Raw genomic sequence first — 15,241 nt, forward strand, 5'->3', positions numbered from 1 at the left:
CGTTTATAGTATTCTCTGATGGTAGTTTGTATTTCTGTGGGGTCGGTGGTGATATCCCCTTTATCATTTTTTATTGCATCTATTTGATTCCTCTCTCTTTTCTTCTTTATTAGTCTTGCTAGCGGTCTGTCAATTTTGTTGATCTTTTCAAAAAACCAACTCCTGGATTCATTGATTTTTTGAAGGGTTTTTTGTGTCTCTATCTCCTTCAGTTCTGCTCTGATCTTAGTTATTTTAGTTTTTTGTATTTTTAGTAGAGACAGGGTTTCACCGCATTAGCCAGGATGGTCTTGATCTCCTGACCTCGTGATTCGCCCATCTCGGCCTCCCAAAGTGCTGGGATTACAGGCTTGAGCCACCGCGCCCGGCCTCACTTTCAGTTCTTATCTTTGGATTTTTTATTTCAATTCCTTATAAATCTCTTTAAATTTATTAAATTCATACTGTGTTCAGGAGATGGAGAAAAATTCCATTTGTGTCTTTATCTCTTTCTTTAAGCCTTTTCCTACAATCTATATTTTTTCTTTTTCTTTTTTTACCTAAACCAAATTACACATTGTTCCACTTATCTCAACAGTAGAAGAAAGGAAGCAATTGCTTTGGTTTTCTGATAGCACAAACCTAGCTGCAGATCTGAAACAGAATGAACTGGCATTAGAGTGATAGCAGGCCAGTCTGCCGACAGCACCCTTTCTCAGTGACAGCTAGCCAGTGCTGGGAATGGTCGGCACAAAGGCCTGAGTTTGTAATCAACTTGAAACTTGGACTTTTTCTATTTGGATAGCACTTGCTCTCCTCCAGCTGAAGTGGGTGATTGGATTGGAACTATTATCTGTCAAATGCCATGAAGAGCTATTAATATAGGTGGAATAATTGAAGAAACAGACTTATTGGAAAATGTAACTACTTTACACATCATTGTAAATTGTTTTCCAGGCTATACTGGTCTCCCTTCAGCCATGAAAACATTCAGATGTTAAAAAAAAAAAGATGCTTCTTGAATACTTAACCATAAATGTGAATGAGATTGCTTTAGACTGCTTTGTTAACACTGGAACCATCCACACATGGAAATTATTACCTACCCTGTGTTTGCTTGAATGTTAGTAGATATTGTCGTGCCAGCTCTGCTGTCTGTTAGTCTAATGTGTACTTCTGTGCAAACAAGTGAACAGCCCAATATCGTTTTTCAGGAACATTCTTTCATTAAAGAATGAGTCTTTTCTAAATACCGTTACTACTATTTTACATTTCTCTCTAATTTACAAAGGGGTTTTGAAGCTGGATTGCGTTCATGTGTAATGACTCTCACATTGCTCTGAGGGGTGAGTTGTGGGAGTGATAGAGCATCTGAAAGCTGGGTCTTAGGTACATCTGGGAAGAGTTTTAAGCAGGTCAGCTGCCTTCATTACAGCTATTTCTCCATATGGATGGCACTTTGTATAAAAATCTATCTGTCCAAATTCTTCTTGCTATTCAAGGTCAAGCTCAAATCTCAACCACTTTAAGCAGTTATACTTGAGTAATGTAGTACATATAATTACTCTCCCTTCTCAGTGAAGAGGTATGAGAATAGATATTTTCTTAGCAACTGCTGTGATGGATTGTCACATCTCATCTACTGTTTACACAGCTACTCAGTCAGGTAGGCACTTCTGGGAAATTAGCTGAAGTATGTGTGCTCACACAGCTGGGAGATGGAAGAGTTAGGATGTGAATTCAGGTCTGTCTGACACTAAGACTCTTTCTACCTGTGACTTCATAGAACTTGCAATGTGGACAGATCATGATACATATGCTTGAACATTTCTTTTTATACTGTTCATTTGTATTTGTAGTTGCTTCATATATGGGTTTTCTATTTCTAGCAATGTTTTAATGTCCTTGAAGACAGTTCGAAGAAATACAAAGAAGACGACGTGTCCCCTGCCTTATTGTAGCTTAATATAGAGTACAGACCTGAAAAGAAAGATATCTCCAAATCCATTATAAGAGGTCTGATGGTGGCTGGGTGTAGTGGCTCATGCCTATAATCCTAGCAATTTAGGAGGCAGAGGTAGGAGGATCACTTATGCCTAGGAGTTCAAGAACAGCCTGGCTAACATAGTGAGACCTTGTTTCTACAACATATTTTAAAAGATAAAACAATTAGCCCAACATAGTGGTGGTGTGTGCCTGTAGTCCCAACTACTCAGGAGGCTGAGATGGGAGGATCACTTGAGCCCGGAAGTTTGAGATTACAGTGAGCTATGATGGCACCACTGCACTCCAGCCTGGATGACAAAGGTCTGATAGAAGGGAGTCTATGGGGATACCAAAGCAACACAAAGGAGGAGATGGTCTCTTCTACCTGTGGAGACTGGAGTAAGTGTGTGGGAGCAGAAGAGAAAATACTCCAGGCAACAAGAAGGCATTGGAGTTATGAAACAGCCAGGTGTGGTGCATAGAGGCAAAACAACTAAGATTGGTTGGATCATGCATTAAAATGGCAGGGCTGGGGGTTAAAGAGAAGAGTCTAGAGAGAGAGGTGGCAAGAAAGCAGGAAATGGGTTTCTTTGATGCTTACTGAGTTGAATTTTATACATTTCTATGCCATCAAATGCTTTTTATCAGGGAAACAATATAATCCAAAACAAAGAATTTTGATTAAGGCTGTATATGGCAGGGATATTATTTGGAAGATGTTTGGTTAGCAGACAGGTGGGCAGTTGAGAGACTCTTGCAGTTGTCCTGGCAAGAGATGATGAAGGCCTGGATTAGATGAGGAGCAGTGGGAATGGAAGGTAGTCCAGTCAAACTCAGTGTATTGTTCTACTGTCAACTACCTTGAATACTTCTTGTGGGCAGAAGTCGTTTCATATTTGCAGTTAAAGTCACAGCTCAATTCCAAGCACATGAATCCCCTTTTAAATTCCCCTTTTAGTGCATTTATTAAAAAATTCTGCAAAGAATCTGAGTGGGTATGACTTCAAAGCATACAAATGTTTTTCCATTTGAACTGCTCTATGGTAGGAAGTGAAATTTAGTCCTGTTTCCTGCAATATCCCCATGTGGGCAGAATTACTATCATCATTATTTGGTATTGGAAGCAATGATTCACAGATGAAAATAACCTTGGAATTAGAAAGAAAAATCAGGAGGAAAATCAGAAGTATTACCAAAATAACTTTTTCTTCTAGCAGGACTCTGGCTATTTATGTTTTCTTATAAGTAAAACTGAAATATAGTAGCAAGTGTTAAAGCAATTTAAGTGTTTCGAGCTCTTAACCAAGTGTCCTTGAAGCCTATAATGTTTGTAATAGGTAGTTCCATTGCTGTAAATCTGTGTTGACAGGTGTAAGTTTATACTAATAAATTGATAACACAAGTAAGAAAAACAAACCCCAGCTCCAAAAACATCGCATTAGCTATAGAACTAATAATATCAAGAAAAAAACAGATCAAATGCTTTCTGACCATTTTCTCTCTTGATTAGACTGAATTGTGTACAGATGAAATTATAACACTTGGTATTTTCCTCACCTGTGTTTTTCACTTGTGGAATTTATTCATCACATCTCTCTATGATTTGTATATCTAGAGATAGGTTTTAAAGGTGAACTAAAAAATTAAACAAATATACAGCTATGGCAAGGCTTCACATTCTGTCCCTGCACTGTGACACTTTAAACCTCCACAAGCTATTTATCACCCACTTTCCAGTTTCTAGGTTTCTTCTTAAGATGTGATAGCTCGGTAAGTGAATATTTTCTTGTTTTATGTCCTCCATACTAGATATCTTGAATCTTGAAAGAAGGGATTATATCTTGTTCATCTTTGATCAGTTTCTATTAATAGTAGAATGTTTTGGCATCTAATAGGGTCATTTAATGAATACTGGTTGAGTAAGGACAGATGTCTACTCTTTTGGAAAAGGGAATAGTTGTCTTTGAGGTGAGGTTGGGTGAAAAATGTAGGTATTAGTAAACTGAATTGACAGAAATCTTTGAGAAAGTGGGAAAATGCCTGATATGATGTTGAGTTTTATGTTTACTGAGTTAGGCAAAAACACTATTAAACAAAATCATTTTGGCATGGATCTTAAGGTTTTTCGACTTCTTAAGTTATGGATGAGGAATAATTGTTTCTAAAAAATATTATCACTTAAAAATTCAGATTTATAAGAACAACTGCTTATACTTCTTTCCTAAAAATAGAAACCCTACAAAACCTTAATTATATGTATAGATAGCTACACTCTGATGGCTCACATGCATGCCTCACGGGTTATGTTGTTATCTCTATGTCTGGTAAGTGGAGGTGAAACAGCTAGGACACCAATCATCCCCTCGATCAACTGGACTACACTATCTTTTCAGACTGACTGGACTACAATCTCCATCCTCTCCTCCTGCTCCACGTGCTGTTTGCCTGTGCCACTTTCTTACTGCTGCAGTAACAAATGATCACAAACACTCTGGCTTAAAACAGCACCCACAGTTCTGTATGTCAGAAGTCTTTGTAGGTTTAATAGGGTTCTCTGCTCAGGGTCTCCCACGGGCCAAATTAAGGTTTCCTTCAGGCTGGATTCTTTCTGGAGGTTCTGGGAATGAATCGGTTTCCAAGCCCATTCAGATTGTTGGCAGAATCCTTTGTTTTTTGTTTTTTGTTTTTGTTTTGTTTTGTTTTGTTTTTTTGCAGTGCGGGACTGAGATTCCCATTTCCTTACTGGCTGTCAGCTAGGGTCTACTGTCTGCTACAAGGGCCCCTTGAGTCCCTTCTCATGTGGCCCCCTCCATCTTTCATCCAGCAGTGTTACACTGAATTCTTCTTCTGCTCTGACTCTTTCTGAATTTCCCTTTGCTTTCCTCCCTGTCATAAGCCAGAAAACGGTGTCTGGTTTTTAGGGCTCGTGTGATTATATTGTGCCTACCAAGATAAACCAATGTAATCTTCCCTTCTTAAAGTCAACTGACGAGTAGTCTTCATTACATCTGCAAAGTCCCTTTTGTAATGTAACAAAACATACTCAGATGTGTGATATCCTATAGTTACAGTTTCTGGGGGGTAGGGCAGGACATTTTTAAGAGGACTTCTTAGAAATCCTGTCTACTGCACCCCCTAAAAAACAAACAAACAACAACAAGAAAAACTTTGCCAGATAGAGGCCAGTGAGTCTCCGTAGAGGGTGTCTATAGCTAACGGTCCATTAGCAAAATGCTGCCACTTTGCATAATGCCCCAATGAATTCCTCTTAGGTCTATGTTTCAGAGTAGTTCCTAGAATTGAGACATTCTATTATATTCTATTAATATCAAAATAAATCACCTAGCTAACAGTAAAAGGACTAAAACTTAGGGTACATTTTCTGTGAATATATGAACTTTTCCATGCACACAAGGTATCAGTTAATTTTATGGTCCCTCAGCTATGTTACTGGTACTTGTAACACCACGTGCCATGTAAATCCCTTTGAAAATGTCATATCATGGCGTAGCATTGAATAAGAACATGAGTGCAGATGACTATCCAATCCCAGGCAGTAGAATTAGGTGGTGGAATTTACCACTTGTGGATAAAGCTTCCTTTTTTTTTTTTTTTTTTTTATCACAAGCCAGGACAGTTTTCAGGAACAATTCATATTTCATGAAGAACTGTCACTGAATATCCACCATCATCATCAGCTTCCAGGTGACAGTCAAGAGAAGTTGTTTGACTTTTAGTAACTAATTAAATAAGGAAATAAAAAAAACCCAACAGTTTTGATCACATGAGAAGCGCAGATTAAACACTTGAAATTATACTATCAATACTAAAGTTGCTGTATAGAAAAAGACTTGAAAGTATGGCTTAAAAAGTGTGGCATTGTGATGGTATGATGGCCAAAAGTGATGATGAAGAATCTTTAGACTTTTGAATTGGAAGGGCATTTATACTTAAACTAATTTTTTTAATGTAAAAGGCATCTTCTAGATTTATTTTTATTATGAGTGAGATAGAGCCAATTTATATATAAAATATCTACATTACTCTTTATGAACTGTTTTCTGTTCATTTTTAAATTAAGAGTTTTATTACTGATCAAACTGATCTTCATACTGAAGCATAAAGGGATTACTAATTGTCTAGTATTTATCAGTTAGTTTTCAATTTAATTATGTATCCATTGCCCCAAAAGTTGTTGTTAAAGTGGTGTGCCCTACAGTTGATGGGAATTGAGAAGTGAAATAAGAGAACATAGAGTCACACATTAAAAGTGCCTAAAGACAGATACAGAGAGTATCTGTATGAAATATTTGACACGAAGTAATTTATACTGTTTTATACATCCCCCCACCATTGTCTGTTTTCAGGCTTGGTTGTTTTTAGGGTATGTGCTTTCATGGAAGAAAACCATGCAATGGTTTGGAATGAGAAAGGAATTTTGTAAGAGTAAAGAAGGCATTATCCTGATTTATTGAAATTTAAAAATAAACTGTAAGTGGTATAATATGGATGATTGAATACTGACCTGAGAAGCAATTTCTATATGTAACTTTTAATGACATTGATATTATGACCACTGGTGACATACTGTATTCTGCAGACGTTTTTCTCTCCGCAATATTGGAGATGATGGAATCTTCTTTACATCTTCCGGCATAAGACTACTCGTAAGAACAAAGGTGGTTGGTGCTTATTTAATGCACCAAGCTCTTTTGTAGGGGACCTTTAAATCACTATTTTGATTTAATTCTGAATCAACTTTATTCTTGAACTGGGAAATCAAATTTTAACATGAACTTGCAAATAGTCCAATGCTTCACTCCCAATTCATATTTCAACATCCTTCACCGAGGCAGGAAGCAGAGTCAAGCTGTTGCCATGAAGCTTGTTTCAAGAGCTCAGAAATCTTCCAGGGACTCCTTTACTACTGCTTTTCAAAGAGGCCTTTTTTTTTCTCTTCTCCTTTTCCTGCAAAGAGGGTTATATCCAGTACTCAAGGATATGATAAGGCCAAAAAGGACTGGAGGAATCTCCAGGACTATGATCTCTTGAATTGTGAAATATGACATTCTGATTGCTAGCTTGCCTTTCTTCCCACTCCACCAAATTGTAATACGTCTTTTCATGTTACGGTTTTATAAAACTCTACTGTATAACAGAAATTGTCTATTCATTTTTAAAGAACTACACTCCCAGATCAATTGAAATTTGTTTTGTTTTAAGTCTTCTGTGTAAACGCTCATCAAATTCTCATCAAAGTAACATTTTTGGACCATATTATCTGTTCAAAGATCTTCATTGATATAAAAATTTCCTAATTAATGGGCACCAAAAAACGTCTTAATCTGTCAGTAAAGTTGACTTTTACTTCAAATATGTAATGTTTAAATTTTTTTTCCACTGTAAGGTAGGAGCCAAGGATAAAATATTTTTTAAAAGTTAAAAAAGCATGTATTGATATTACTACTACTAATTATAGATAGGGATGTAGGTCCAAAATTAGTACATGGATTTAATGTATTTTCAGTAAAGTTAGGAATAAAGTAACACCACGTATTTCATTTTATTTGAGGTAGCCAAGAATAGTTATTTTCCTTTAGAAAGTTCAACAAAAGGAAGCTTTTCAACTTCACAGCATTCTTAGGGAAATATAACTGTCCTGTTTCATAGAGGATGTGGAATAAGAGAAAATAAGCTATTTTTTTTAAGGAGGCAAAAGGAGGCAGACTTTGTCAATTATATTTATGTTCAATCCAACAGATCATAATATTTTTTTCTGAAAAGAATATTAATCTTATTCTACATGGATTATCAGGCTAAGGCATGAATATACGCTGTGGAAACAGAAATATGTGTGAAGGGATGTATGAAATCACAGAATAAATGGAATCCACTTTCTTGAAGTAGCTACAATTCTACTTGAGAGTAAGTAATTAAGTATTTTAAAATGCAAAAAAGTGTATATTATGAGGTAGAAGCTAAATTTTTATTTTTAGGATAAAATGTTCAAATTCAAAGGGATTTTCAGCATGTGGGGAAGCAAGTCTGACGCAGGCATGATGTGTTTCATTGTGCTCTGAAGCAAAGGGTTTCTCAGTGGTGAAGCTTAAGAATGCCGATCTGCATGATGGGGACATTTAGTGTTTGCACGAGAATTAACTAATATGTTTTTCTATTGTCTGAAAAGGAAAATAATGCTTAGCTTCAGGTCTTTGGAAGTACTGCACATTCAGGCTAAGAGTGAGATGACCATTTTCTCATTTTCAACTAATTATTTCAAGATACCAAAACAAAACAAATAAATGCCACTGGGGAGTACCTGCTATATACAAATGAGCTGTATGTAGTGAAGTGGCCCGGAAAGGCGGAATTCACAGCCATAGGTAGGACAGGCCCTGGCCACCCTTTAGGGGAGAAAGAAAGGTAAACCAGGTGGATGGAACATATCCTATAGCATATTGTAATTGGTAAGTGGACGCAAGTGGTTTCTTAGCAAGTTGGAGGCATCGGGCGGTCTAAAAGAGGTAAGAAGATTTTATTGACAGAGAGGTGGAGCAAACAATGAGGTGTCTGGGAGGAAGCATTTGAAGAGCTGCAAGGAGGTCTGATTGATGGTAGAAAAACTGAGTCCCCAGGAACTGGGGAAGTGACTGGCAAGAAGAGGATAGGGCTTCTAGTCTAGGGGAATCAAGGCATAGGAAATATTGCTTACATAGAGATTCAGTCAGGGGTATGGGATCAAGCCTGGTACAGCTTTTGGAAGACTGCTTACTTGATTGGGTTGGCGAGAGACTAACAGCAAGTGTGGTTTGATGCTGCCCCTTCAGTACTGACCTAAGTAGCTTACAACAGTTACCCTGTCTAAGAAGGAGTTTGATTCCAGAACCCAGAATGGAGCCGAGAATGCAGATGGTGGTCACATGGGTTCAGGTAAGGAGTAAGGAAAGTTACTGGTCCTTCTCCAAGTGCTGTGCAGGTGCAAAAGTTATTTAATTTTCTGCTTCTCTCTTGAATGAGTATGCTACCTATTTGGTGGTATAACATGTACACGCATTCATATTAAATGTCAATACATGCTTTAATGTTGTAATCAATGAATGTACTAAATAATTTAAATTTACAAGGGATTTTGGAAACAGATCTAGCTTTAAGCATGGCAGAAAATTGATATTTGGACAAGGAATGTTAGCACCTTCTTAGGTCATACTCAGATTTAAGGTAAGACTACTCTATTTTTCAAACCAATCTAGAGGTATGAAACCAAGTCTAGTTAGAATGAGAATACTAAATTAAAAATAAGTTTGTTAGAATGGAATTCAGATATTCCATGTAGAACTGTGGGATGAAGTGCAATCAGCTGTAACTGGTTGGAATAAGGACCTGCCTTGTCCCAGGGAGAGTTAGAGAATCTGTTCCAACAAGGACAGAAGGTCCAGTTGGGAAGAGCTCTGGAAAACAAAACTCTCTGACAGCACAGTTTAAAGCTCTGCTGGCAGTAAGCATGTCCTTGCTTATGCTAGATTCGAGCTTAGTGTGGGAATCAGGATCTGAACACAACTCACTCCCTTCCCTGTCCCATTCAGTTGCTGCTCTTGGGATGTAGCATGCTGCCTGCAGCACATGAGTCTGTGTTTCGCTCATGCCTGGTAGTAGCTGCTTGGAACCTCACCTCTGGAAGCTGATGATTTCAAGTGTCCAGACCTGTCATGATGCTGTCCAGGAGAGGGGTCAGGCTGTCATCATCTATTAGGCAGCCCCCAGCTGACACATGCAAGGCCAGTTACTGAGTGCCTTTTGCTCTCAAGCTTTGGATTTGCATCTCTTGCTAGGAATTGGGATAAGACACACGTTCAGAATCCAAATTGAGGCATTCAGTTGCTCTCCTATGCACTTGGTTTAATCTGTTTATTCATTATCTTGTGGTTTGGGCAGAATTTGCAAAGATTTTACAATTTCATGAACTTGCATGGAACCATCACTTTCTTCAGAAGGACTCTTCCATGGGTCATAAAATCTGAGCAGCTGTCTCCTTATATTCATTGACACTGTCTCCTCATAAAATCTGACACTGCCTCCTCATATTCATTGACAAGGAATTTAAGTAAACTGGACGCAGCTAATCTTTCTTACTTGGGACCTAGTTTGAGAGTACTCTATTCTTCAGCAGAAGAATATCAGTTCTGCCTCTGAGTGCTCCTCTTGCCATAAATCATGTACATGACCATACCTTTAAGAGAAACTAAGACAGATCCTGACGTTTACATCATGGAGTTATGGAGTTTTACCTAAATCACTTCTTGCTGTTACTCTGCTGTTGACTTTTTGTCACTATTGTAATAACTAGGCTTCAATCTTGTGGAAAATTTTGACAAAATGATTTTTTTCTTCTGCTCTTCTGGGTGCTCCTATCTTTGTTTTTTGTCCATACACTCACTCTCCCAGAATGGGGGCCCAGTATGATTATGTAGTGAGTATCTATTTATAGATGTCACTTACCCACTTTGCCTTCTTCAGGAACCACATCCCATGCCTTCCCCACTTGCAGGGATGGAACACATGACCCAGTTCTGTCATTCATGTTTACAAGCCCTTTTCATTGGTTTACGGCTAAGCATGTGACACAAGCAGATTCTATCAGAGTCAGAAGGAGAGCACTTTTGTAGGCTCTACCAGGAAACCCATGCGTTAGTTTATGCAGGCTAAGATAGAAGAAGCTGCATGTTCTAGAGCTTCAGTAACCATTTCCGTGACATTGAAGGTGACTGTTAAAAAATGAAGCCAATATATAGAGGAGAGTAGAGCCAAGTAGGGAGGACAGATGGAGAACATTTGGTAACATCATTTGGGTCCTTTCAAGCAACCATGTCTTAAGCCAACTCTGAGGCAGTTTATTTTCTACTTTGCTTAAACAAATTTGCATTGAATTTTCTGTATCTTCAATTTTGAAAAAAGCTTCTGCCAGTGATTAGAGTCTTGGCTGAGAGTTTCAGAAAAACGTGGCTGGGCTTAGCTACTTGCTGACAGCCTGCTTGATACCACCTGTGGCCTGGTTCGCTGACCATCCCTACCCACTTTCATATTTTCTGTGCTGGGTTTATCCCTATTGGACCATCCTGATATTTCATATTCAACCCCTGATGCTCTTTCACAATCTGGATAAAATTCCAAGACATAGTAGCTATGTTGCCCCCCGTGAGTAGTTTAAAAAGTCTTAATAACTCAACCAATAAATTGTCTCTTTAATAATTCAAAGTGGGGAAGTTTCAAGGATTTTCACGTAACTAACCCTGGGATCATAAATGTTTTAAGGTCAGTGGCTCATTAGTTTTTCCTTTTCTATTGTGGATGTTGTTATATCATTTTACTTTCTTAGATAGTGGCCTTTATGACATTTTACTTGGCTGGCAGGCAACAGAGTAACTGCTTTTAAATATAAGAGATGATGAAAGGGATTTCTGTAATAGATTTTACTATAATGGGATCAGAAATGGCAGGGAGGGCAGAGAAGAAGTTAGAGGCAAGGCAGCCACATTGTTCTCATTGCCTGTAGGTAAGTATTTCATGGTTTTCTGAGACACTAAAGATGACCTGAGAAGTAGGACTTAAAGAAAGCATATGGAGCTCAGTAAACTCTTAAGACTCTGGTGATAAGATGAGCAAAGACAGGCCTAAGCATATTCTCCTATAGACCATGGACTTTGTGAGACTGGGTGTTGGTTCTGGGAGTTGGGCTGAGGCTCAATCTATTTTCCAGACCCAAGGACAACTTTAAACCTTATAGGAATACTGAAAATGCCCTGTGGGGACAGTTTCCGTTCTACTCCATGTGTTAAAAGTGCCTCTTTTAATCCTAGTTAGACTCTTTCAATTGGAATGATCTTTCCTCAAACTCTTCCTCTTTAGTTTTTTTTTTTTTTTTTTTTTTCTGATCCTGAAGGGATAAACAGTCCTCATGGGTTAAAAACAAAACAAACAAACAAAACTCCTTACGCGATTGGGAGAAGCATTGAAAGTTTCTTCATTCCCTACCTCTTTCCTGATGGCCTTCCCTCTTTCTTTTTGGCCCCTATACGAACGGTCTTCTTGCTTTTTGATTTCTGATCCTTATGTGAAACATTTAGCCCAGTGATACAAAGTAGCTAGGGAGAGCTTCGCCATATGAGGGGCAGAGGGGTCCTGGGTAGTGGGATGGCAGGCTTGATATTCTTTTGTTTTTTTTTTTTTTTTTTTTTGGAGCGCGAGTCTTGCTCTGCTCGGCCCAGGCTGGAGTGCAGTGGGCCGGATCTCAGCTCACTGCCAAGCTCCGGGGCCTCCGGTCCCGCCTTCTCCTGCCTCAGCCTCCCGAGTAGCTGGGCTACAGGCGGCCGCCCTCGGCCCGGCTAGATTTTTGTATTTTTTAGTAGGACGGGCGTTTCCGTGCTTTAGCAGGATGTGCTCGATCTCCTGCTCGTGATCCGGGGCCGTTCGGCCTCCAAAGTGCTGGGATTACAGGCTTGAGCCACCGCGCCCGGCCAAGGGCTTGATATTCTTAACGGAGAAAGTTTTAACAGACAATATGAAATACAAAGAGTTTTGAGAAAAGGATGGTCATTATGATTTGAATAGAGAAAATGAGAAGGATGTTTTTGAATTTTTGCATTTTGGAATATTTGCATATATATGCATATAATGGATATCTTTGGGATGAGTTCCAAGTCTAAACACAAAATTTGTTTATGTTTCATATATATCTTATACACAAAGCTTGAAGGTAATTTTATTCAATATTTTAAATAATTTTGTACATTTGTCACATGAGGTCAGGTGTTGACTTTTCTACTTGTGGCATCATGTTGGCACTCAAAAAATTTTGGTGGATTTAGGAGTGTTTCAGATTTTGAAGAATCTCATATATAGGATTTCAAATTAGAGATGCTCAACCTGTACTAGGAAGATGGGCCAGGTAGAGACGAGAGTCTACCTTTGTTTAATCGAGCTAAAGGTTTGTCAATTTTGTTTATGTTAAAAAAAAATCCACCTTTTTTCCGTTGATCTTCTAGACTGCAATTTTTAGTCTCAGTTTTGTTCTTTTGAAAAGATAAACAAAATTGACAAACCTTTAGCTAGATTTATAAAAAAAGAGAGATTACCCAAGTAAGTAAAATCAGAGAAAAAAAAGGAGACATAATAACTGAGACCACAGAAATACAAAGAACCATTAGAGACTGTTACGAAGAACTGTATACCAACAAATGGGAAAACCTAATAGAAATGGGTAAGTTCTGGTAAATGTACAACCTAAGATTGAACCATAAAGGAGTAGAAAACCTTAGCAACAATAACAACAAAAAATTAAGCAACAAGATCAAAACCGTAATAATAAAAAAACCCATCAAAGAAAAGTCTAGGATCTGATGGCTTCACTGATGAATTTTATCAAGCATTTAAAGAACTAATCCTAATTCTACTCAACTCTTCCAAAAAATTGAAAAGGAAAGAATATTTCCAAAATCATTCTACAAGATGAGCGTTAACCCTGATACCAAAGCCAGACACAGAGGAAACAAACAAAAAAAAAACTACATATCAGTATCATTGATGAACACAGGTGCACAAATCCTCAACAAAATACTAGCAATCCAAATCCAGCAACACATTTGATGATGTTTGGACATGTGTTCCCCCCAAATCTCATGGTGAAATGTGACCTCTATTGTTGGAGGTGGGGTCTACTGGGAGGTATTCATCATAGGGTAGAATCCTCCTGAATGGCTTAGTGCCCTCACCTTGGTGATGAGTGAGTTCTTGCTCAGTTAGTTCACTCAATATCTGTTTGTTAAAAACAGTCAGGGATCTCCAACTTCGCTCTCTCATTCCCACTCTGCTCTCTCACTCTCACTCTCACCACGTGAGGCACCTGCTCCCTCTTTGCCTTCCACCATGATTGGAAGCTTTCTGAGACCCTCAATAGGAGCAGATGTCAGTGTTATACTTCCTGTACAGCCTGCAGAACAATAATCCAATTAATCTTTTTACCTTATAAATGACCTAGCTTTAGGTATTTATTGCAATGCAACAAAACAAAACAAAAAAAATCAGACCAACACAGCATTAAAAATGTCATTCAGCATGACCAAATGGTATTCAGCTCAGAAATGCAAGAATGATTCAACATATGCAAGTCAATAAATGTAATACATCCCATCAACAGAACCAAGAACAGAAAATCATATGATCACTTCAATAGATGCTAAACATTTGATAAATTTCAACATTGCCTTATGAATAAAAATTGTCAACAAACTAGGTATAGAAAAAACATACCTCAGAATAATAAAGACCACATGTGACAAACCCACAGCTAACATAGTACCAAAAAGGGGAAAATGGAAAGCCTTTCTTCTAAGATCTGGAGCGAGATAAGCATGCCCACTTGCACCACTTTTTGTCAACATAATACTCGAAGTCCTGACCACAGCAATTAGGAAATAGAAAGAAATAAAGGGCATCCTAACTAGAAAGAAGGAAGTCAAATTAATATCGTTAAAATGACAATACTAACCAAAACAACTTACAGAGTCAATGCAATCCCTATCAAAATACTAATGATATGCTTCATAGAAATAGAAAAAACAAAAACAATTCTAAAAATTATATGGAACCACAAAAGACCCTGGATAGCCAAAGCAATCTTGAGCAAAAACAGTAAGCTGGAGGCATCATACTACTTGGTTTCAAAATATATGACCAAGCTATAGTAACCAAATCAACCTGGTACTGGCATAAAAAGAGACACACAGACCAGACCAATGGAATAGAATAGAAAACCCAGATAAAATCCTTACATTTATAGCCAGCTCACTTTCAACAATGATGCCAAGAACATACAATAGGGCAAAGGACAGTTTATTCAATAAATGGTGCTGGGAAATCTGGCTAACCATATACAGAAGAGTAAGACTAACTCCTAGCTCTCAGCATATACAAAAATCAAATCAAAATGGGTTGAAGACTTACATTTAAGACCCAAAACTATGAAACTACTAGAAGAAAACATTGAAGAAATGCTCCAGTGCATTAGTGTGGGCAGATATTTTTGGGGTAAGACCTCAAAAGCACAGACAATTAACCAAAGCAAAAATAGACAAATGGGATTATGTCAAGCCGGAAAGCTTCTGCACAGCAAAGCAATCAATCAACAAAGTGAAGAGACAGTCCACAGGAGGGAGAAAATATTTGCAAACTGCTCATGTGACAAGAGATTAATAACCAGAATATATATATATTTATATATATA

The 15,241-nt window shown here is 37.9% G+C and overlaps 1 long non-coding RNA gene across 1 annotated transcript in view; it reads left to right on the forward strand.

The window, feature by feature from the left end:
- The window catches only part of LOC108529824 (uncharacterized), a 30,164-nt gene that overhangs the window by 10,249 nt on the left and 4,674 nt on the right, over positions 1-15,241 (forward strand). The window contains exon 2 of the long non-coding RNA XR_001885691.1: positions 7,781-7,890. This is a non-coding gene — a long non-coding RNA (uncharacterized LOC108529824). The remainder of the gene's footprint in view (positions 1-7,780; positions 7,891-15,241) is intronic.

Source organism: Rhinopithecus bieti, unplaced genomic scaffold (genome assembly GCF_001698545.2).
Source record: "Rhinopithecus bieti isolate Rb0 unplaced genomic scaffold, ASM169854v2 scaffold_6439, whole genome shotgun sequence".
Classification (NCBI taxonomy): domain Eukaryota; kingdom Metazoa; phylum Chordata; class Mammalia; order Primates; family Cercopithecidae; genus Rhinopithecus; species Rhinopithecus bieti.